Genomic DNA, 22,072 nt, shown 5'->3' on the forward strand with positions numbered 1-22,072 from the left:
ATAATGGCTTTGTCTACAAATGGAAACTGCTAACAGCTTTCCCGTCCGCTGTAATTGTCCTTCCATCTGCTTGGGTTTTATAATCGTGTTGCCTTTGGAAAATTACAACTCAGAGCATATTCTCCTGGAGGTCTGTTGTATAGCTGAATATTCAGAGCCATAAGATGGTGACAACAGTTGAGTTTCCCTGCAAAAGCGCTACAGCCATTGCATCCCAACAAGTCCCCCTGGTGCTGAGAGGCTCTGGCAGGAAGGCAGCATCAGGTTACATGGGAGCACAATTGAAAAACCTGTCACATCCACTTGAACAGCCAGGATCTAACACGCTCAGTTCCTTGGTGTGATGGCGGAGTCATTTCTCCCTCTTTCCTCTTACTTTATGTCCCCCCCATCTCATTTCACGACCAAAAATTATTATCTAAGATATTATCATCTAAGTGCAAGTCCACGATAAAGCTGGTAGGTTTTTCTAGCCTGTGACCTGCTCTGGGAAGAGCATCATTCCTTTGTATCTCCAGATCCCTGCTCGGGACGGTTGGTCAGTACTCTTAAGTGAATAACTGAATGACACTGTCTCCTTGGTATGAATCTTTGTGTTGTGGAAAGCCTTGTGTACTTTGTAAAAGATTTTTGTTGACACTGTCTTCCCAACAGTGAGGGAGGAAAAAGTTATTGTAGTTCCAACGTGTTAGCTTGAGAAGGGGGTGTTAAGTTTGGGGGTTCAACAGGCAAGAGATGGATTAGGGAGACCACCTCTAGGGGAAGTGGGGAAGGGGCAGTGGAGGCTGGGAAGCCATCAGGCGGCCGTGTGGGACTTGCTCATATGGAGGAGAGAGGAACAAAGTCTCTGATTGACGAGCAGCTGGAAGAAAGTTTAGCGAAGCTGAAGGAGCCCTTGGGCCAGAGTTGGCAGTCAGAGGAGTCCCAGGTGTTCTGGAAACACACCTGCTTCTCCCAGCAATGCCCCTGCCATGCTGGGATTTTAGCTGGGGGCTCTTGGTGGTGCCAATGTGGTGACAGAGTTCAGAAGGCAGAACTAAGGTCCTCAGTCAACTCCACGGGACACAGCGGGATGTCTCACAGGAACATTCTCATGACCACCACACCTTAATTTGAGGAGATGAAACTGATACCCAGAGAGGTTCAGGGATATTCTCAAGGTCTGATGCCCAGTGGTTGGCAGAGTGTGGATTAAAGTCAGGATCCTGGACCCTAACTTGAATGCTTTCTTAAGACACAGGGTGACTCTACTTGTACTTCTGATGTCCCCCCACCTCCCCAACCCCTGCCTGCCCTGCCCCCAACTGATTGGGGATGTTTGGTAGGAAAGGAAGAGCACAGAGAAGCTCACTGAGTGGACCAAATACTTGGTCGGCACAGAGGAGGGGACAGGCGTGGGTTTTCTTCCACTCATGATAGAAAGCAGAGCACAAGACTGGAAAGCAAAGAGCAGAAGTCTCATCCCCGAGTGGGAGAGCATAAGTCCACTCTCTCATAATTAAAGTACTCCACGAATAAGATCAAACTTTTGAGAATTAAATGGATTATGCTGTAAACAATCACATAAAGTCCTGCAGGGTGAAGATGGCCTCCCTCTGCTTTCCAAATCTCTATTTCCAGCACCTTGACCGTATCTGGCACAGAGTTATGGAGCAAATATTTGTCTTTGTTGAATAAATGAATATTAACTTTAGCCTTGGAAGGAACCCCTGAGAACATCCAAGGCACTTTAGAAGATAAAGATAACAAGCCCTGGATAATTGTCAAAGTCACCCCTAAGGGAATGAGACCCCAAGGTGTCTGTCTCCCTGATCAGAGCATCTGTCCCCTCCCCTCTGGGGCTGTCTCTGAGATTAGGTCTCTGCCCTGTCAACACAGGAGATCACAGAGCAGATTGATACTGGATTCTCCTGAATCTTTTACCAAATGGACAATTTCTTCTATCCATCTTTCTGAAACAAACACCAATGTGATGAGTAGATAAAGCCAAATTCTCAGATAAGAATGAGTGGGGAGAATGATGACTTACTTCAAGAAAAACATTTCCTGAAACCTACAAGATAACCACCAAAATTTTGGCAAGATCATAGGAACCCTCAGCTGACAGACGGTAGAAACTTAAAGAACTCAAGGGTCACTGCCATACACATTAACTACCATGTTGTAGCTTTTTGAAAATACCAGCCTTTAGGGGCTGCCCTTCAGGGCTGGATGTGGCTTCACCTATCCATTTATTGAGCACCAACTCTGTGTCAGGCTTGTGCTAAACTTTGGAGATTAACAGCAAACAAGAACATATAACTTCTGTCATGGGGCAGGGCATTGGGTGGGAGGGATGGGTTGAAGTGCATGAGCCTAGTTACTTCAGATAGTTGGAAATCGTTTTTTATTTTTATTTTCTTTTATTTTTTTAGTTTTAGATGGACACCATGCCTTTATTTTCTTTGTTTAGTTTTGTATGAGGTGCTAAGGATCCAACCCAGTGCCTCACACGTGCTAGACAAGTGCTCTGCCACAGAGTCACAGAAATACAGAGGGTGATGGGGAGTCTGAGTAATCCTGCGGTGATAGGAAGGGTGTAAGACAGTGCAGCTGGAAGGAAGCCTGAGGGACAAGAAAGAGTCACCTCTCTGCAGGTCCCAGGCAGGAGTTCTTGGGAGGATGAGAAGCAGGGGCAAAAGCCAAGGCCCCAGAAAGATCCTACATGTTTGGGGAGCAGAGGAAAAGCCCTTCTGGATGAAACAGTCTAGGGAGGGGGACTCACGGTTTGCAGGGGGAGTATGGGTGTGCACTGGAGAGCGGGGAGACATGTGTAACAGATGGGCCATTCTCTTCACAGAGCTGTTGAAGCAAAGCCAGAGAAAACAGCTTCCTTCCTTCTCCATGCCTCAGTTTCCTTCTCAGTAGGATGTGGGTGGTGTTAAAAGGGCAGTGACTAAGAACCCTCCATTCTGTGATTCGCTGCAGTCCAGATGTGGATCATGGCTTGAATGTCTTGCTTCTCTGCATCACAAAGCCACACAGTGAATGTGGGTTTCCATGGCTCCTGGAATACACTTTGAAAGGTGAGAATAATACATGCATCATGGAAATAGGCATTGGATTGCGCCAAATGTTGAAAGCACTTTTCAAGGGCAAGCAAAATAGGTTGTTACAAGACACACCTGGTCCAGGGTGTTTACTTCCCGTTTTTCTGTCCTTGGCAGAACTCAATCTCCAATGAATGAATGTTTGAAGTATTGTCTGCTGTTTGCAAACACAAAGAACTTCCTTCTGCAGAAAGCAGCAGAGTCCAAGCTATAATGATGACCAATTTGTGTTTCTGTTTTAACTTTGTGCCAGATGGTGGCCTGTTCTTATGGTATGGCAGGTGCTAGTCTGAGCAGATCATTTGGAGCAGCTCCTGTGGTCTGCGTAACTCTCTGATGTTAGTGACATTAACCTCCTCATTTTAAGATGGGAAAAGTGAAGACTAAAAAAAATGAGGTAATGTCTCCAGGTCATGTAGCATTTCTACAGTTGTTAATAGTTGGGACATAGCAGAAAGCACCCTGGACTCAGCCTTCAGAGACATGGGCTCTGCCGTTCAGCAGGTTATGACCTTGATCTTTGAGCCACTTAATGCTCATTCTCCATTGATTTCCTCATCTATGAAATAGGGAAAATAATAGGTACGTTAAGGAACAGTTGTGAGCATTGAAAAATTATGTAAAGTGCCTGATTCAATAAATAGTCATCTCTTCACACATAAAGATGCTTTATAAACCTCTCATTAAAAATTTTAATACAAACTCCCTGATTTCTACGTCATTAACTTGGTTTTGTGCAAAATTGCATTTAATGTGAAGATATTTGTATCAAAGAAGGATTCTTAGTGCTCTTGGTTTTTGTATGGGCATGGAAGGAGGTATTGAGGTAAATATTACCTTTGGAGATTAGAAACAATGAATCAGAAATTTGCACAAGTTGATATTAATTTCAGGCAATATTTACTTCTGCTTTATGAAGTCAACCAAGAAGAAATAAACCAAATATTTATTAAGTGCTAGATGCTATTGTAGGTGCTGTTGGGGAAGAGTGGGGTATGGAAATTCATCAAGCTGTTTGTCCCTCAGGGAGACAGACACCATCTAGAGTTGGGATAAGGAAGGGAGGCCTTTAGCTGGAGCAGAGGATCAGGTTTTAATCAGCAAAATATGGGAGTGTGTGTGTTTGTGAGTGTGTGTATGAGAGAGAGAGAGATAGAGAGAGAGAGAGAGAGAGAGAGAGAGAGAGAGAGAGAGAGAGAGATATGGATGGTAGACAGACATGAACAGAGAGAGAAGCCACAGATAAATTGTTTCCATGTTTTTCAAAAATAGTTTTGGATTAAAAAAACATTAAAAACCTTATAGCAACTCAATTCACAATAGCTAACCATGGAACAAACCTTAGATGCCCTTCAATAGATGAATGGATGAAGAAACTGTGGTATATATACAAAATGGAATATTACTCAGCCTTAAAGATGAATGAAATTACAGAATTTGCAGGAAATTGGATGGAGTTGGAGAATATCATACTAAGTGAAATAAGCCAATCCCTCAAAACCAAAGGCCAAATGTTTTCTCTGATATGTGGATGCTGATCCATAATGAGGTGTGGGGGTGGGGCAAGGGAAGTACAGAGGAACTTTGGATTGGGCAGAGGGGAGTGTGGGGAGGGGAGTGGGTATAGGGATGGGAAAGATGGTGGAATGAGATGGTCATTATTTCCCTATGTACATGTGTGATTGCATGAATGGTGTGATTCTGCATCATGTATAAACAGAGAAATGAAAAGTTGTGTTCTATTTGTGTACAATGAGTCGAAATGCATTCTGTTGTCATGTACAACAAATAAAAATTGGAACAAATAAAAAATAAGTGTTAAGAACCCCTGGCCTAGAGAGAAGAAATGACTCGTTGGGTCCATGAGTAATTAAACCTGTTTTAAATGCTGACAATACACTTAACCAAGCATTAGTGAGGCCACTCCTGGGCCTGGAGGATGAAGTTAGACTGTCAAAGGCAGGGATTTTTCTCTCTGATGCCCCCTTTTTCTAACAAAATTTCATAGCACTTCCTTCACTTTACTGAAAAGACAGTACAATCCATCTACAATATTATTTCAAAACTAAATTAATATAATACCCTTATGTAACAAAATAACAAATGGAGGAATTAAAGGAAAGCTATTTAAGATAAAATAATATATACAAAATATTTCAGTATGCAAATACTCAGACATGACTAGAGAGAGGTGTTGAACTAGCCCAATGCTTGCACCCAAGACAGGCTGGATGAGCACATTGGGCCTTGGTGGTGGCTCTTGGCTGGCTTCCTTGGTTTCCTCCAGTGGCTTCTGCTTGCAGGTGGCCTCTTTGCATTGATGAAGCCCAAGACCCTTCACACAGCAGCCATCTCCCAACAGAGAGAAACAGATGCTCTGAGGCTCCTAAGCTGTTAAACCATTCCTATGTGCCTGGCACAGTGTTAAGGTTTTACATATCATACTAAGAAAAGCTTGCAGCAGCCTCATGCAGCAGGTACTAATATTATCTCCACTTTACAGATGAAAGAACTGAAGCTCAAAGAGGTGAAATAATCAGCAATGGTCACACTGTCCCTAAGGAGCTGAGATGGGACCCATCTCTGTCTGCCTCTGTCTGGCTCATATGGAGATAACAGCAACCTAGGATAGGGAGAAACATGCCTTCTGAAGAGAATAAAGGGTTTGGCTTCAGCACTGGGCAGATCCAGGGACTGGACACAGAAGGTGTCCAATCTCTTGTTAGCAAAGAATTGTAGTTATCCATCTGATGCTTTTTAATTTGGGAAGAAGAGGACTTTCACATAGGGGATCAGTCAAAAAGGCATTGGTAATGTCGTACGCTCATATATTTCAGTAACTATAAGACATTCAGGTCTTTGTCCTTCCAGAAAATGTACACTTCTAGAGTGCCAGGCATTTGAGGGATGGGCACATTAGTCAGTTTGCACATCAAGTGCAAAGGGTGATCACTGAATGATCTGGGAGACAGTGAAGAGGACCGCTTCAGCATGATGGATGTGGCATGTTTGCTGGTACAACCGGCAGGGGACAGACCTCGCAAGGAACAAAGCTGGCTAAGTAGGACCTGAATATAGGAGGGAACAAGCTAAAACAACCCAATCCTTTTGATCGTTTTCCATCATTAAGCAAGGTTAATCTTTCTGGGAGTGTGAGACTCAAGTCACAGTTGGTACTAATTATTTGACTTGACTTAGAAAATAGAGCAGGCTCTTTGTGAACCCTCTCAGTCTGGGATGACCCTCAACTTAGCGTTTCTAAGAAGGTTCTGATGAAGGGCATGGAGAATGTCCACAACATCACAGTACAGAAGCCGATTCTGAGTTTTTATTCCTGCCTTTTTTGTGGCCTTGACATACGAAAGGTCTTTCTGGAAGGCTTAAACAGCCCTGTTGCCTACGAGTTCATTAATCCAGCCATTCATAAACTCCACTAATTTTTTGGTGCCTCTAGGGATGTTATTCTACATATTGGCAATGTAGTATTTGAAAACAATAAAAAGACATGAAATACATAGTCTTATGGAACTCTATCAGAGGCAGGGAGAGACATTACAGTATGCCAGGTGGGGACAGGTACTAAGAAGAAAAACATGCCAGGGAGGACACAGTGGTGGTGTGAAGCTATTATGGGCAAGTTACTTAGGAGTTGTTACTCTACGAAGGTGACATTTAAGTATAGACCTGTGTGAAATGGAAGAAGAATCCTTCAGAAGATGTCAGAAGGAAGAGATTTCCAGGCATGGAGAGCAGTCAGGACAAAGTTCAGAAGGCAAATGTGTGTTTGGGTGAAAGAGGAATAGTGGGGGAGCCTGTGTGGCAGGGACAGAGAGAGAGAGGAGGGCACTGCTACCAGGAGAGTTAGAGAGGAAGGGAGTCAGGCTGGGACGCCAGGGGCCTTGGAGGTCTGGTAAGGACTCAGTATTCTGAGTGTTATGGAAATCTATTGAATAGTTTTGGCCAGAGGAGAGAAATTATGTGAGTTATGATTTTCAGAGGTCATTCTGGCTGTTATGTGGGAAACAAGGGGATAAGAATGAAAGTCTTCTTTGATATAAGGAGAGTAACTAAGAACAGAGTAGGGAAGAAGAGCATGAGAAGATGACTAACATTAAACAGGGATGAGAGGTGGGAGGGACAGGGAGAGAGAAGGGAAATTGCTTGGAAATGGAAGGAGACCCTTAGGGTTATACAAAATTACATACAAGAGGAAGTGAGGGGAAAGGGAAAAAGAATACAAGGGGGAGAAATGAATTACAGTAGAGGGGGTAGAGAGAGAAGAGGGGAGGGGAGGGGAGGGGAGGGGGGATAGTAGAGGATAGGAAAGGCAGCAGAATACAACAGACATGAGTATGTCAATATGTAAATCAGTGGATGTGTAACTGATGTGACTCTGCAATCTGTATACAGGGTAAAAATGGGAGTTCATAACCCACTTGAATCAAAGTGTGAAATATGATATATCAAGAACTATGTAATGTTTTGAACAACCAATAATAAATAAATAAATAAATAAATAAATTAAAAAAACAACAACAAAGTTCAAAGATGTTGCAATTATTATTTAGTCAATGAGTGATGGCTACTTGGACCAGGGTGGTAGCAGGGAAAGTTGTGAGAAGCAGCTCAAGGTTTGAGATATCTTTCAAAATTAATGCCAGCGAGATTTATGAACAAAGACGAATGGGATGGGATTGAAGGATGACTCCAGTGCTTTGAGCCTGAGAGACAGGAGGGATGGAGTTGCCATTTGCAGCAATATAAGAAAGGCGGGGAAAGTGGGTTGGCAGATTGAAGACAAAGAGCTGAGTTTTGGTAATGGGAAGTTTGAGATGTCCACAAGACATCTAGATCTGAAGAAGTTGAATGAAAGAGTCTGGCATTAGTGGGGAGAAGTCCAGATTAGTGGTGACCAGATTCACGATGATTTAGATGCCAACAGCCTACAAATGGTATTTAAAATCATGGAATTGGATGACCCAGAGAGTAAGGGTAGATAATATAAATGACAACAGAAGATCTAAGGAGGGAGTCCTGAGCACTCCCAAATTCAGAAGTCAGGACAAAAGGAGGCGTCAGTGAAGGAATTCCAGAAGGAGAAGCCGGGAGGAGAGTCAAATGCTCTCCAAAGGGAAGCCAAGAAGGTATTTCAAGGGAGGGAGAGGTCATCTTCTCCAATGAAGCTCATGGGTTGAGTTTGGCAAGAACCGAGCCCTGAGTGCGAATGCCAACGTGAAGGCCATTAGTGGCCTTGATAGAATGGGTTTCAGTGGAGATCTGAAGTTCAAAGCCTTAGTGTCAGACGTTTGAGAGAGTATAAAGAAAGTAGGGAAAGAGTACAGACCACTCTTAGAAGCGTGTTTCTATAAGAGATTGAGATGGTGGCCAGAGGGATTGATGGGGGAAATTATATCAAATCTGCATGATGCAGAGGAGAAAATAATCACAGATGGATAGAGAGTGTGGGGTAGATTCCATCCACAGCAGTAAGAACCCTCTAAAGCATCGTGCTCATGAATTTAAAGTGGAATCAATCCACATGGTCATGTGTTTCCTTCTGCCATGTCTGCAGGCACAGGGTAGGTGGAGAATTGTCCTCAAACGTGGCTTGCCTCCCATGCCCAGGGAGGTGAGAAAGGTTGAGAGTCTACATATGGGACTGATTCTACAGTCAATGATAGACCATGAATTTTAAGTTGACTATGAACAAAGGGATGAGGGGTGGGGGGCATGAACAAGTGAAAAGAGATGATACATTTTAATCTGCACTGCAGTGAAGGGTAGTTGAATATGGGCACAGCAGGAGAGGACTCCATATGGGGTTGGTGGTAAATATGGGATCATTGCATTTGATATTTTGAAGCGATAGTGGTAGTGTGGCAGTCTGGGGTATGACAGTGGAATGGGTGCCTGGAGGAGGATCATGGATAATTATTGAAGGAGAAATCAAAGAAGGCAGAGTGTTGGCTGGGTCTTCTATACGCATATTGAAGTTGCCTGCCTGAGACTGTCGATACTGCTGCTGAGAGAGTCAAGATCAAAGAATGCTCCTAGAACCGTGTAGAGATTCTCAGGGAATATTTTTGAACAAAGAGTTGTTCCACGATGACAATCAAATCACAATCTAAGACAAAAGATGTAAGAGTGGATAAGGTAGAAATAAATGGATCCCATTCTGCAGGGACCCCAAGTGAGGATACTAACCTTTAACAATAGAATGTGATGAGTTAACTGTTTAAGGGAACTACTTCATAATTTCCTTCTCCCTGAATGCTTCAGGCATTTAACTTCCCAGAGCCTAACAGAATAAATTCATATCACACCTAAAGGCAATGTTGTCATTAAAAATGTTTCTGTTTCCTCTATAATTAGGTTGTTGGAAAGGAGACAAACCTAAGAAGAGGATTTTGTGTGCAGAGAAGAGGATGGTGGAGAGATTCATTGGAATTGGGATTTTGTCCCCCTCATCATTATGACAGTTCTTAAGAAGAGTTTAGCGTTGGATTTTGTCTTTTTTCAACTAAATATGAGATCTTTGGAGCCGACTGTCTCTTAAGAAAGAAATATCGCAGGAATATAGTGCTATATTTATACTGGTAAATAACAGTTCTCAAACTTTGATTTGTGGGTTGTTTGGAAGACAGAGTGTGTGTGTGTGTGTGTGTGTGTGTGTGTTTTCCCACAGAAACAATGTTACATATGGAAGTTAAGTTTCTAGGTAAGTCTATTTAATCAGGGCATCCCAAAATACAGAGTATTACTTTATTTTGTCTTAATAAATGGGGCTGTATATATATTATAAAACTCTGTTAATGTAGTTAGGAAAGAAAGGCTCCCCTTTCTTTTGGAACTGTCTTGGGTCATAAAAATGTCAACTCTACCAAGATTTCTTCCCTTTTAAGGAAGAAAGAGAGTCTGGGTCAAAGTGTTGAAAAGTGATTTTTTGTATTAATCTCTTAGTTCCCTTTAGCAATAGAATCTGGAGAAATGTGAATGAAAGAAAAGAATAAATCATTATAGAAGCTTATTTTGGCCTTGGGTCCAAACAGCATGCCACAACCCAGCCTCAGCTGGGTTATAAATCAGACACTTTTAATTTCTGCCTGGTTCCTGGGTCTAATCCAACGGATCAGAGTCCTTAGGAGAGAAGAGGGACAGACATTGGCCTTCTAACCCCAGCCACACAGAGCGCTAGCCAGCATGCCCTCAATGCATGCGTGCGAAGGCAGACTCCTCCACTAAACTCTGACAGCCTCCACCTCCCTGTGCTATGTGAGAGTGTCTCCCTGATGTGACAAGGCTCCCTCCCTGTCCTTCCTTTCCACACTCTTCTGTGGTCATGCATGTTACATTCTTGAAGGCAATACTTGATGTAATTTAAAGAGCCCCGGAGAAAGGCTTCCCATTTATTACCATTCCGCCTGTCTGCTACGACCCATCTAGTCTTTGATAGGTGTCAGAGTGGTGTGCAGGAAAGCTATAACTTTGGGGTTAGACAATTTGATTTAAACTTAGATTGACCTCTTACTCAAGAGCCTCAGAAAACTTAATTCACTATCCGAGACTCAGTTTCCTCATATATAAAATAAAGATGGTAACTAATATCCAACTTGAGAAAATTCAGAGCTCACCATGCAAATATTGTCACCGATAATGGTTCACTCTTGCTAACTCTAGGGAGTAGGAAAGATCTCATTTTACAAAATGAGATAACTGAGGCTCTGAGAGCCTTAGTGTGGTACAGAGCTGGGATTCAAGGGCAGGCTCCTATTACTCCCAGTATAATTCACTTTCTACCTCCACAACAGGGGCCCTGCATGACATCTGCGGTGGTGGACATGTTAACTGAGGCTGTGACTCATGCCACCCACAAGTCCCTCTCAGAAGGCCCTAAGTCAGGCCAAGGAGATGCCTGCTAAAGTACTACAAAATAACTGGCTCACTCCACACTCCTTGTGGGGAAAATTTGGCTTCTGGTGATAAAGCTCCTGATGTGAAATGATGCCATTTTCTTCTTCCTTGAGATACTAGGTGTGCTCCATTAAAAATGGCTATTTTTCAGACTATGATAAGAAAAAAGCCAAATGAAGGAACTGCAGTCTGATTAGAAATGATGGTCAAAACTCAAAAGCAATAGAATAGCAAGCCAATGGTGATCGACACATGAGGCATATTTTTCTGATGTTAATGTTTTAAATAACTGGAGATGATCTGGAACTTAGTTATAGATAAAGATATGGCTGATCACAGTTTCTTGTGTAAAGGAAAAACAATGAATCTTTGGAGGTGCATGGCTCTGAATAAGAGCAAGTCTATCATTACACACCCAGCACACATCTTTCCATTGCCAAAAATCAAATAGGAGGAATTACTGAGGCTTCAGGAGATTTTACATTACAGGTCACTTTTTGATGAAAAACTGAGTATGGTGAATATTTTTCTGTGTAAAGTTCAAAAAGTTGACCAAATCTCTCCCTCAAAGGATTAAGCTGTCTTCCAAGAATGTATTTTACTTACATAACAGAGAGATGGGGAGATAATATAATAAAAAGAGGAGATAAAAACCATGAAGGAGACTTTGAGATGGAGACATGCCCAAAAGGTTGGAGAGAGGGGTTATGAAGGAAAAAGAGATATTATGATCTGAGTCACTTCTAGCCAACTCAATGAACTTTATTTGCTTTTTTTCATCAGAAACTGTGGGGAAAGACATAATCATTTCTTGATTGGAATTTGATTCCTTTTTGGCTGTGTAGGTGGGAAATTACCTGGGACTGCTGTGTAGGCCTCAAGAGGTCCAGGCACATTGTGTATCACTCCTATATTGCAGCCATCTGTTGGTAGCAAGTCTCTGTGTGACTGTCCTGTGAGGTGGAGGTGGAGAACTTCATGCTTCTTTATTCAGGGAACTTTGCATATAGTATTAATTCTACGAATGACCCTGAGGATACAGATTCACCATAGGAACCAAGAGTCTTAATGCAAATAGATATTTTTAGACAGGATTGCATGGGGTTAGAAGCTTCTGGCATTATAGTTCAAGCTTATGTGATCTTGAGCAAGACTTTAATAACTCCATGTCTCAGTTTACTCATCTGCCACAGTCTGGCTGGGCACAATCAGGAGCCACTTGTCAAAAGAAATGAACTTTATTTTTAGAACCACACACGCCAAACAAAACAGCTCCTCAGGAAAAACCCTCAGAGCCCAACTGCCACCACCAGCTTCCCACAAGCCTCTCCAACTCCCACAATCCTCCTGCTCTTGAGGCCGATTGGCTGGGTTGCATGGGCGGAGCCAAAAAAGTCCCCCAATGAGCAGCTCCGTGGTCTGAAAGGGCAGGGAAACAGCCCAATGAGCATCACCGCAGAGGAGCCAATCAGCTAGATGTTGCTAGGGCCGCTGTGAGCCAATCATCAGCTGGCAGTCTGAAAGTTTGCTGGGGCCCCTTGGGCTGTGGCTCTCAACACTCATCCATAAAGGGAGGACAAAGTCCCTCTCGGGATTCTGTAAAGAGCAAATGCTACAACAGTTGAGTCAGCCAGTATTCGTTTAGGAAAGCAGAAACTCCATCTGATATTTTAACACAAAGAATTTAATACGGAGAATCAGTTAAACAAGGATTGAAGGATTAAACAAGCAAAAGGAACATTGAAGAAACAGAGAGAGAGAGAGAGAGAGAAACTGAAGAAGTGAAAGAGGAGGTTGGGGTGATCAGAACCCAGTAGCTGGGAGGTGGGGCTTGAGACTGAGCCTCTGGGGAGGGGGCACTAGTGCTTCTGAGAGACCAAAATGAGGTGAATGTTGAATGTGTGCGGGGGAAATGAACTGGAATCTGGCGCCAACTACAACTTCCCTGGTGAAGAGCTTGTGATGTTGTGACTCAGACAAGAACAGAAGCAAAATTGTAAGGAGTTGGTCCCTCCTCCCCCCTTCCACCTGTCAATCTTCACCTAGTACCACCCCTGGGCAGATCTTAAAGTAGGAGGAGGCAAAGAGCAAACGGGTTTCCTTGATTTTCAGGACTAGCATCAAAGTGGAGCATAAAAGGGTAGATTTGGAGCTGGGAGATAATAGTTAAATAACTGGTACTTATGTGTTATATTAGATGACTTTCTGTAACTTTAACTGAATACTACAGCCTGGTAATTTATAAAGGAAGGAGGTTGATTTTGTTCACAGTTCTGGAAGGCTAAAAACATGGTGCTGGCATCTTCTTGGCATCAGGTAAGGACCTTCTGCTGAGTCCTGAGGTGGTCCAGGGCCTCACTTGGTCAAACAGGGCAGGCTCTCTACCTTGAGACTCTCTTTCTCTTCTCATAAACCCACTCATCATTAAGCCCCCACCCTCACGATCTCATCTAAACCTGATTACTTTCCTTTTAAAAATTCTTTTTCGATATACAGGACAGTAGAGTGTATTCGACATATTATATGTACATGGAGTACAACTTATTCTAATTAGGATCTCATTCTTGTGATTGCACATGATGTGTGGTTTCACTGGTCCTGTATTTATATATGAACATAGGAAAGTTAGGTCCCATTCATTCTACTGCTTTTCCTATTCTCATCCCCACTCCCTTCCCTTCATTCCCCTTTGTCCGATCCAATAAACTTCTATTCTTCTCTTCCCCCATTCCCTTGTTGTTTGTTAGCCACATATCAGAGAGAACATTCAGCCTTTGGTTTTGGGGGTTGGCGTATTTCATTTAGCAGGATAGTCTCCAGATCCATCCATTTACTGGCAAAAGTCATAAAGTCATTTTTCTTTATGGCTGAGCAATATTCCATTGTGTATATATACCAAATTTTATTTATCCATTCATCTGTTGAAGGGCACCTTGGTTGGTTTCATAGCTTGCCTATTTTGAATTGAGCTGCCATAAACATTGATGTGGTAAACATTGATTGCCATAAACAATGCTGATTTTAAGTCCTTTGGTTATAAACTGAGGAGTGGGATAACTGGGTCAAGTTTTCGGAGAACTCTCTGAACTGCTTTCCAGAGTTAAAACAGATTACTTTCTAAAGAACCCACCTGGTCCCACCTCTTACTTCATGATGGAGATTATTTTAACATGAGTAGTTTTGTTAAGGGCATTCACACCAGAGCAAGTTCTCAATGAATGTTAGTACTGTGTATTTATCTGCCCCCCTCCTCCGTGCCTCTTCTTCCTCCATTTCTCCTCCAGTAACCTTGCCTTCCCCTCCCCTATACTCCTGTGTTCTCAGAGAGAAGAAACCAAGGAAGGTAAGGGTGCATGTACCCCAGCAGGAGAGGAGAAGAGAGGGAATGGAGAAGAAGCCTGACCTCCCACAAGAGAAGGGAAGCTTCCACTGGGTGTCATTTTGCAGTAGCTATTTTGGAAGATGGAGGCTTCTGGGACAACTTCATGAGACTCTTCCCAAAGGGGAAATTGGAAGATACTTTAAATGAAGAAGTTTTTTCTATGGGAGGGGAAGACCTTCACATGGAAGTCAAGGAGAGGTTCCTATGCTGGTTGTACTTGCACTCGAAGGCTCCACCTTCCTCCAAAGGAGGGAGATGCATGAGCAGGATACACCTGCTGTGCAGGACATAAGAGGCCACACAGAGGGGCCGGGGGCCTGGCTGACTTATTAGTTTGATCTGAGATTTATTGACTATCTACTTTTGCCTTGCAGTAGGTATGCTGGGGATTTGAAGAAGTTCAAAACCCAGTTCTTACTCTTAAAATTTCTCAAAGAAGGCAAGGTGCCAGGCAAGGTTCTAGAATAGACCCTGCTTTAAGATGAAGTGGAAATTTTTTCTCCTTTCTTGGTTCAATCTCATTTCTTGTGTCCTGTCCATATCATTGTTTATTTAATTTAAAACTATGAGAATAGTAAATGGGTTCCCTATAGCTCAAGATAGAAAATAATTAAAGATTATGGGCATATGCAGTGAAGATGGAGAAAAGATAGAGTTTCAAGATGATCAGATACCTCCCTGTAAAACTTTCCTTGGGAGTCATCTAATCCTTCACCCATCCATCCACTCATGAAGCCTCACCTGCTTACTCTTCCACTATCTCTCTATCCACCCACCTCCCATCCATTCATCCAACCACCCACTTACCCACCCACTTCTCCACCACCATCCATCCATCCATCATCCATTTTATTCACCCACCCTTTACTCCTTCCCTTCCTTATGTTTCTAGCCCAATAAATCTCTAGAGAGTGACGTTCAATAAGCCAGGCACAGCACACAGGGCTGGGACTATTACTGATGGAGCTCACAGTCTAGTGAGGGAGATACATATATAATGCCCAAATTACAGCAAGATGGCAAGTGTTTTTATTGAGGCATGGGTAAGGAAGTGATTTCTTGGTGCTATAGATATTATTAAAAGCAAATCTAAAGCCACAGAGAAGCAACTTGTAGGATGTTCAGTGGTATCATGGTTAAGACCTGGTCTGGTCTCAGATCCTGGATCTTGCATTACTGGCTGTATCATCTAAGCGAGTTCTTAATTAGTTTCCTTTGTGCCTCTTTTTTTTTTTTCATATTCAAAATGGTACTCAAAATACTTAAATTCAATTGCTGGTAGTAAATCAACAAATATAAAGCTCTTAAAGTCATTTCTAACACAAATGAGATATTAAAAATCTAAGCTAATATTAATATTTGAATGGAATCTTAAATTCATCATATGTTTAATTCTGAAAACTCTCCCCGATCCCAAGAAAATTGGCAGGGTAGCCACCACTTTCCAGTCAGACACAGTGATGTCCAGGGAGGTTGATTTTTGGGAAAAGTAACAAATGGCGGAGCCTTGGAGCCTCAAATCTACCATAGTGCTCTTTCTGTAATGTTCTTTCTCGTTTGCCAACAAGCCCCAGGTATTGGCTTGGAAAGCAACGGCTGATTTCCCAAGTGCCATACCTGCCCACTGGCTGCAGCTGGGCTGACCACAAACATAGCCAAATGATACAGGCAGCAGCACAACGGAATCAATACGGCCTTGTCCACATCTGCTACTCAAGGCAAGGTCCCTGGGGATGGAGGGACAGAAGGCATGGGTCAGGAAGCTGCCAGACAACAACTACACATCTCAATCCATGGCAGGAAGTCACCTTCGTCCAAGTCCTGGATGACCAAATGTCTCCACAGGGGTCTGGAGAAGTAGGCATCGAGTGTCCTTCTAAAATGAAAACTTGTTTTGGAGTCTAAAAACACTCACAAGTGAGATATTCTTGACTGAGGTTTCACTCGAAGTGTGGGCAGATTCCGTTGACCAATTAATTTGGCTTTGGGGTTGTGTCCTGTGAAACTGCATCAGAACTGTGTGTGTTGAAATGTGGGAAGCTGAGGGACAGACAGGAGAGGGGGCAGCAGCCTGAGGATTTTCCCAGGAAAGGGGTTCAGACCTCAATTTGCAGCTACCATAGAATGGCAGGGGTGTGGGGTATGGAAAGGGACACAGGAAGCAAAAGTCCTGTTCCTTATTGCCATGTGTGGAGCCCTGGGGTGGTGAGATGGAACAGCACATGCTTTCTAGAAGTTCCAGGCTGTTTGGAAAAATGTGTAGTACAGTAGTACATAATTAAAACACAGTGTAATTTGGGATCATGCAACCTTCAACAAGAAGGAAGAAATGATGGATTTTTGTATCTGGAAATTTGAAGAGATTTCTTTCTTTCTTTCTTTCTTTCTTTCTTTCTTTCTTTCTTTCTTTCTTTCTTTCTTTCTTTCTTTCTTTTCTTTTCTTTTTTTTTTTTTTGTGCTGGGGATAGAACCCAGGGCCTGGTGCATGGGAGCCTAGCACTTTACCAACTGAGCTATGTTCCCAGACTTCTGAGGAGATTTCAAGTAAGCAGATGCTATCTAAGTAAAGTTTGAACGCAGAATAAGAGTTTTCTAGACAGACAACTTGAGAATGCATGTGCTAAGCAGAAACCATAGTGAATCTAAAGACCTGGGATTATCTACATGCTCAACTTAATTCAAATTGTTTTCCTAAACAGTTGTACCAATTACCAACACTTAGTATTTTCTTCTCAACTTTTGCCAAACTAGTGAGTGTGAAATGTGACCATACTGTGGTCTTAATAAGTTTAAGCATCTTCTCATGTGCTTATTGACTATTTATTTATTTATTTATTTATTGTGGTGCTGGGGATTTAACCCAGGGCCTTGTGCATGTGAGGCAAGCATTCTACCAACTAAGCTATATTCCCAGCCCAGCAATTCATGTTTTCTATGCAATACTTATTTATGACTCACTTCCATTTTTCTATTTGGGATGTTTGTATTTTTTTTTTATTAATCTGTGGAAATTTTCCTATATTCTGAATAGTAATCCTTTGTTGGTTCTTGTTTTAAAAATACATTTTCTTCTGTAATCATTCTTATATATATTCTTATTTGTTTATATATATATAAACACACTTAGATATGTAATAATATGCTTACATATATTAATATACTTACATATATTTACATATAATAATATACTTACATATACTTAATATTAAAGAGCTCCTATAGGGGGCTGGGGATGTGGCTCAAGCGGTAGCGCGCTCGCCTGGCATGCGTGCGGCCCGGGTTCGATCCTCAGCACCACATACCAACAAGGATGTTGTGTCCGCCGAGAACTAAAAAATAAATATTAAAAATTCTCTCTCTCTCTCTCTCTCTCTCTCTCTCTCTCTCTCTCTCTCCTCTCTCACTCTCTCTTAAAAAAAAAGAGCTCCTATAGATCTTACATGTTGAATACCTCCTATGACTCATATTTTCATTTTACAGGATTTATTATATGTCTTGTTTAAGAAACATTCTCCACCCTAATTCATAAAGATATGTTCTTTGGCATATATTTAAATTTTTAAGTTTAGCTTTTTATATTTAAATATATATGCTATTTTGAATCCATTTCTGTATATGGTGTAAGAGGTGCCTAATCAGCAGGGATTTGAGGAATCAGGGTTTTATTCTACAAGCAATTAGAAGCCACCAAAGGTTCGAAATAGGGAAGTGACATACTTTGATTTATACTTGAATATGCTTCTTTTGTGGTTGGATAAAAAGTAGGTTGTAAGGAGGCAGACATGGATGGAGGGGCACCAGGTGGAGGGCTCTTACTGTGGTCCAGGAGAGAGATGTTGTCAGGTGGGACTTGGAGAGCTTAGTGGAGATAGACAGGAGCAAAAGGATCTGAATTATATATTTAGGTAAACACATCATAAATTGCTGTTCAAGTGACTCTCATTAGTATCTGAGAAGAAAGGAAGAATCTTGGAGAATATTGGATTCAGCAGCTGAGTAATGATGGTGACCTTGGAGAGAGAGAATTTGAGGGTGTGAGGGGAGCTGAGAGAACCAGGTCAAGCTTGAGAGACATGTCAATGAGATACACCAGTGGAGATGCCATTAGGTCCTCAGTACACAGGTTTGGAGCTGCGGTGGCGAGGCACTCTGATTTGCAGCTATCTGTGTGGATGGATTTGTGACTTTAGCTGGAAGACCTTACTGGATGGGTATTACCAGGAATCTGAACTTTGGTTAGCTGGAAAAGCGAGGGGGAAGAGGAACTGGAGATCTCGCATGCTGACAGATCTTCCAAGGAGCTTGGTAGTAAAGTAAAGGCAGAAGGTGCAGAGCAAGAGGTGAACAGAGGGTTGAGGGACATCTTGTTCAATGTGAGAGTGATTTCATACGAGTAGGAGACTGATAGAAAAGCAGTGGTTGAAAATGCTGAAAGGAGAAGGGGAAGCTAATTTAAAAAGTATTCCTTGGGAGTCTGGGGGACGAGAGACAGGGATGGCGGGGATGCCCTTTGATGGAAAGGTGAAGAAGAGCATGTCATTTCCTGACAGTGGCAGAATTAACACTGCAATCTGACCTTTAAGTGCCAGGATCCAGAGCCAGGCAGTCTGGGTTTGAGTTGGATTCTTCTGCTATGAGAGGAGGAAGCCTCATCTTAGTTCCTTGGTTGGTGAGATGGGGATGATGATCCTATTCTCCACATGGAGGACTCTTCTGTGGACTGGATGACCATCACAGAGCATCCAGCACAGAGCTCAACACAGGTGAGGTGATATTGTATTAATAAATACAGTTTGCATGTGTAAGTGGGGAGTCAAAGGGGTCTACATTGCATCTCTCAATTCGTTGGGTGGGGGAGTGTGAGGTGACATGGTACTGGGACAGGTCAGGAAGAAACATAGTGTGAAAGAGCTGTTCAAGGACAATGAGAGCAGGAACCAGTCACCGGCCTCCTGTTGGTGTTGCATGGCAGGTAGAATTGGTCTAGATGAGAATGAAAGGTACTAGATCAGATGGTCTTTCCCTGTCAACATGAGTGAGAGAAATTGGGACAATTCTTGGAATTGTTCACCAAGAAGCACAGTGGGTTTTCTGAAACCAGAAACTAAACCATACTTTGCCTGAAGCTGGATCTGTGTACTGAGCTTCCTGTTTGGAGGGACATTTACTTGAAACAAAGCAAGACAGGTCTTGTTTTATAAAGAATGTCTTTGGATTTCAACTGGGTTTTTCTTTTTTTTTTTTTTCTTTTGGGTGTGCTGTCTGCCAGTATGGGAGGGCAGATTCCAGCTCCTGGAGATCACAGAGACATGTAGACAAATGTAGCTCTAAGGATATCACAAAGACAGGCAAAATGTGCACTAGACATTTAAAAGAAAGTCCTAGCTGCACAGTGGTGATGCACACAGGTAGTCCTGGCTACTCAGAAGGGTAAGATGGGGGAATTGTGATTCAAAACCGGTCTGAGCAATATGGGTAGACCCTGTTTCCAAGAAACCCACCAACCAAGAAACCCAGTACTTGTTAATTTGCAAAGATATGGCCTGGATAATGTAATTTCTGTTTTGATACATCATGGAAGAAAGGGCATATATATACGTGGGAGAAGGAATTAACATTTAGTTAGCATTTTCTAAATAAATGACACTCGTTCAGCTGCTTTAAATACACTCGTTAATGTGATTATTTTTAATTGCTTATATTTTTAGTGGAAAAAAACTGAGGTCAAGAAAGGATATGTTGCTCATCTACTATATAGCAGAGACATGATTTAAATCATTGTCTCATCTGACATCAGTGATTATGATAATCACCTTGTTCTATTTCTTTATTTTCCAAAGTTGTAGGGGTTGCTGCTGCACTCAGATGCAAAAACCCTGACTAGCCCTATTCCATAAATAAAGGCTTCATGACAATTTGGGGACTTCTAGGTCCTGCCTGCCTTGTATCAGATTTTCTCCAGCTTCACTGTAACTGACCACACAGGTCCCAAGGGCTACAGACCAGAACAGATGCGGCTTGATGATGGCATGGAATTACAAACTGGAGATAAGTACAATTGTTGTTTTATACAGACTGATGATAACGGCCTACGTGGACGTGAGTCTCTGTAAGTTGCAAAGCGCTTGCCTGAATGTCAATGCTCCTGAGAAGTAGGCAAGGCAGGCCAGCAAGGTCACATCACTCACCTGAGCTTCGCCTGCTGATTAGTGGCCTGGCTGAGTCTGGTCTTTTGGCACCTTGTCCAGTGGCATGTAGAATAATGAGACATTCTCAGTTTGGAGTTACTGTGTCTATACAAACTACAAGCTAACCTAGAAGATACATGGATTTGTGGTCAGGCTTAAAATAGCACCAGCATATTTCAAAACAGCTTACAATTTACTTTCTCTGCTGGAAAGGAAAGATAACCTTTCTTTTCTTTGTGCTCGTAAGAACACCCAGCTGCAGGTTACAGCCGTGAGCAGAGAATGGTGTCCTCTGGGTTTGTTCCATTTTCAAACCTTCACAGAAGAAGGAAAAGATTTTTAGTCATTTGCAAATGGTAACAAATTGAACTCTGTGCCAGGCATTTGCAGGGCACCTGAGCAATTGTGACTTCCACAAGTTCTGAAACGAGCTCCTCTCACAGATCTTCCTGTTCCTTCCATATAAACCTGCGGCCAGTGAGGGCACTGGTTTTTCTAACCAAAGAAGCCAAGATGCAGCTCACCCCTGTCCAGCCACACACCAGATCACCCATTTTTGCTTCTGTGGGTTTCAGTGGCATTGTCTGCTTTTCTGTCCCCTTTGCCCCTCTGAGTTAGGTTCTGTGCTCTGAGCAGCTCAGCTCCTCTGGAGACGGACAACTTGATTCAAAGATGTGCACAGTGAGTTGAGAAAGCAGCGCTGGGGCCGAGGTCAGCTGGGCCATTTGCAAGCTTTGTGCTTGAGAGAGCCACTGACGTCACCGCCTGGCATTTCTTCATCCGTGAAATGGGTGTGAGATGTGCCTCACCGGGTTGTGAGTGAGCAGAATGTGACACATGTGTGAGTGTACTTGCACACAAAATGGACAATTACCTTTTAAATTTGTCTGCCTTTCCCATGTTTGTAGCTCATTAAAAAAGAAAAAAATAACCTGTATTTCTGACACAATGTTCTTTTATGGAGTGGGTCCTCTGAAGTTCTGGTGGCCACCCGGTGGCACCCTGGGAGATGGTGGGCCCTTTAGGAGGTGGGGCCTGGTGGGAGGACGTGGGTCACTGTGTCCTGGAAGGGACACATGCTGGGACCTCAGCCCCTTCCTCTTTCTTGCTGCCGTGAGGCGAGAAGGCCTCCTCTGCCGTGCGCTCCTGCCACGATGTACTGTGTTGCCAGAGGTCCAAGGGCCAGGGCCAGGCAGCCGGGACCTGAACCTCTGACAGCAAAGTCAAGATAAACCTTTCTTCTTTTCAGTTGCTTTTCTTGGGAATTTTGCCAGAGCAACGGAAAGCTGACAAACACGTGATCCTTCCCCAAACACATTTCAACACGTCCTTCATCTTTCCTTCTTCAAGGACCTTTAGTGGCCCCATGCTTGTGAGGATGTCATTGAGCAGACCGCACCGGAGTCTGTCATCCCTGGGCTGGGATGCTGGTCCTCCATGAGCTCAGGTTGGCCTCCTGCTGTGAACACGGCTCCAGCAGGATGGACGCTGACTCCCAGTGG

This window comes from Spermophilus citellus (assembly GCF_964194105.1).
Source record: "Spermophilus citellus genome assembly, chromosome: 8".
NCBI classification, from domain to species: domain Eukaryota; kingdom Metazoa; phylum Chordata; class Mammalia; order Rodentia; family Sciuridae; genus Spermophilus; species Spermophilus citellus.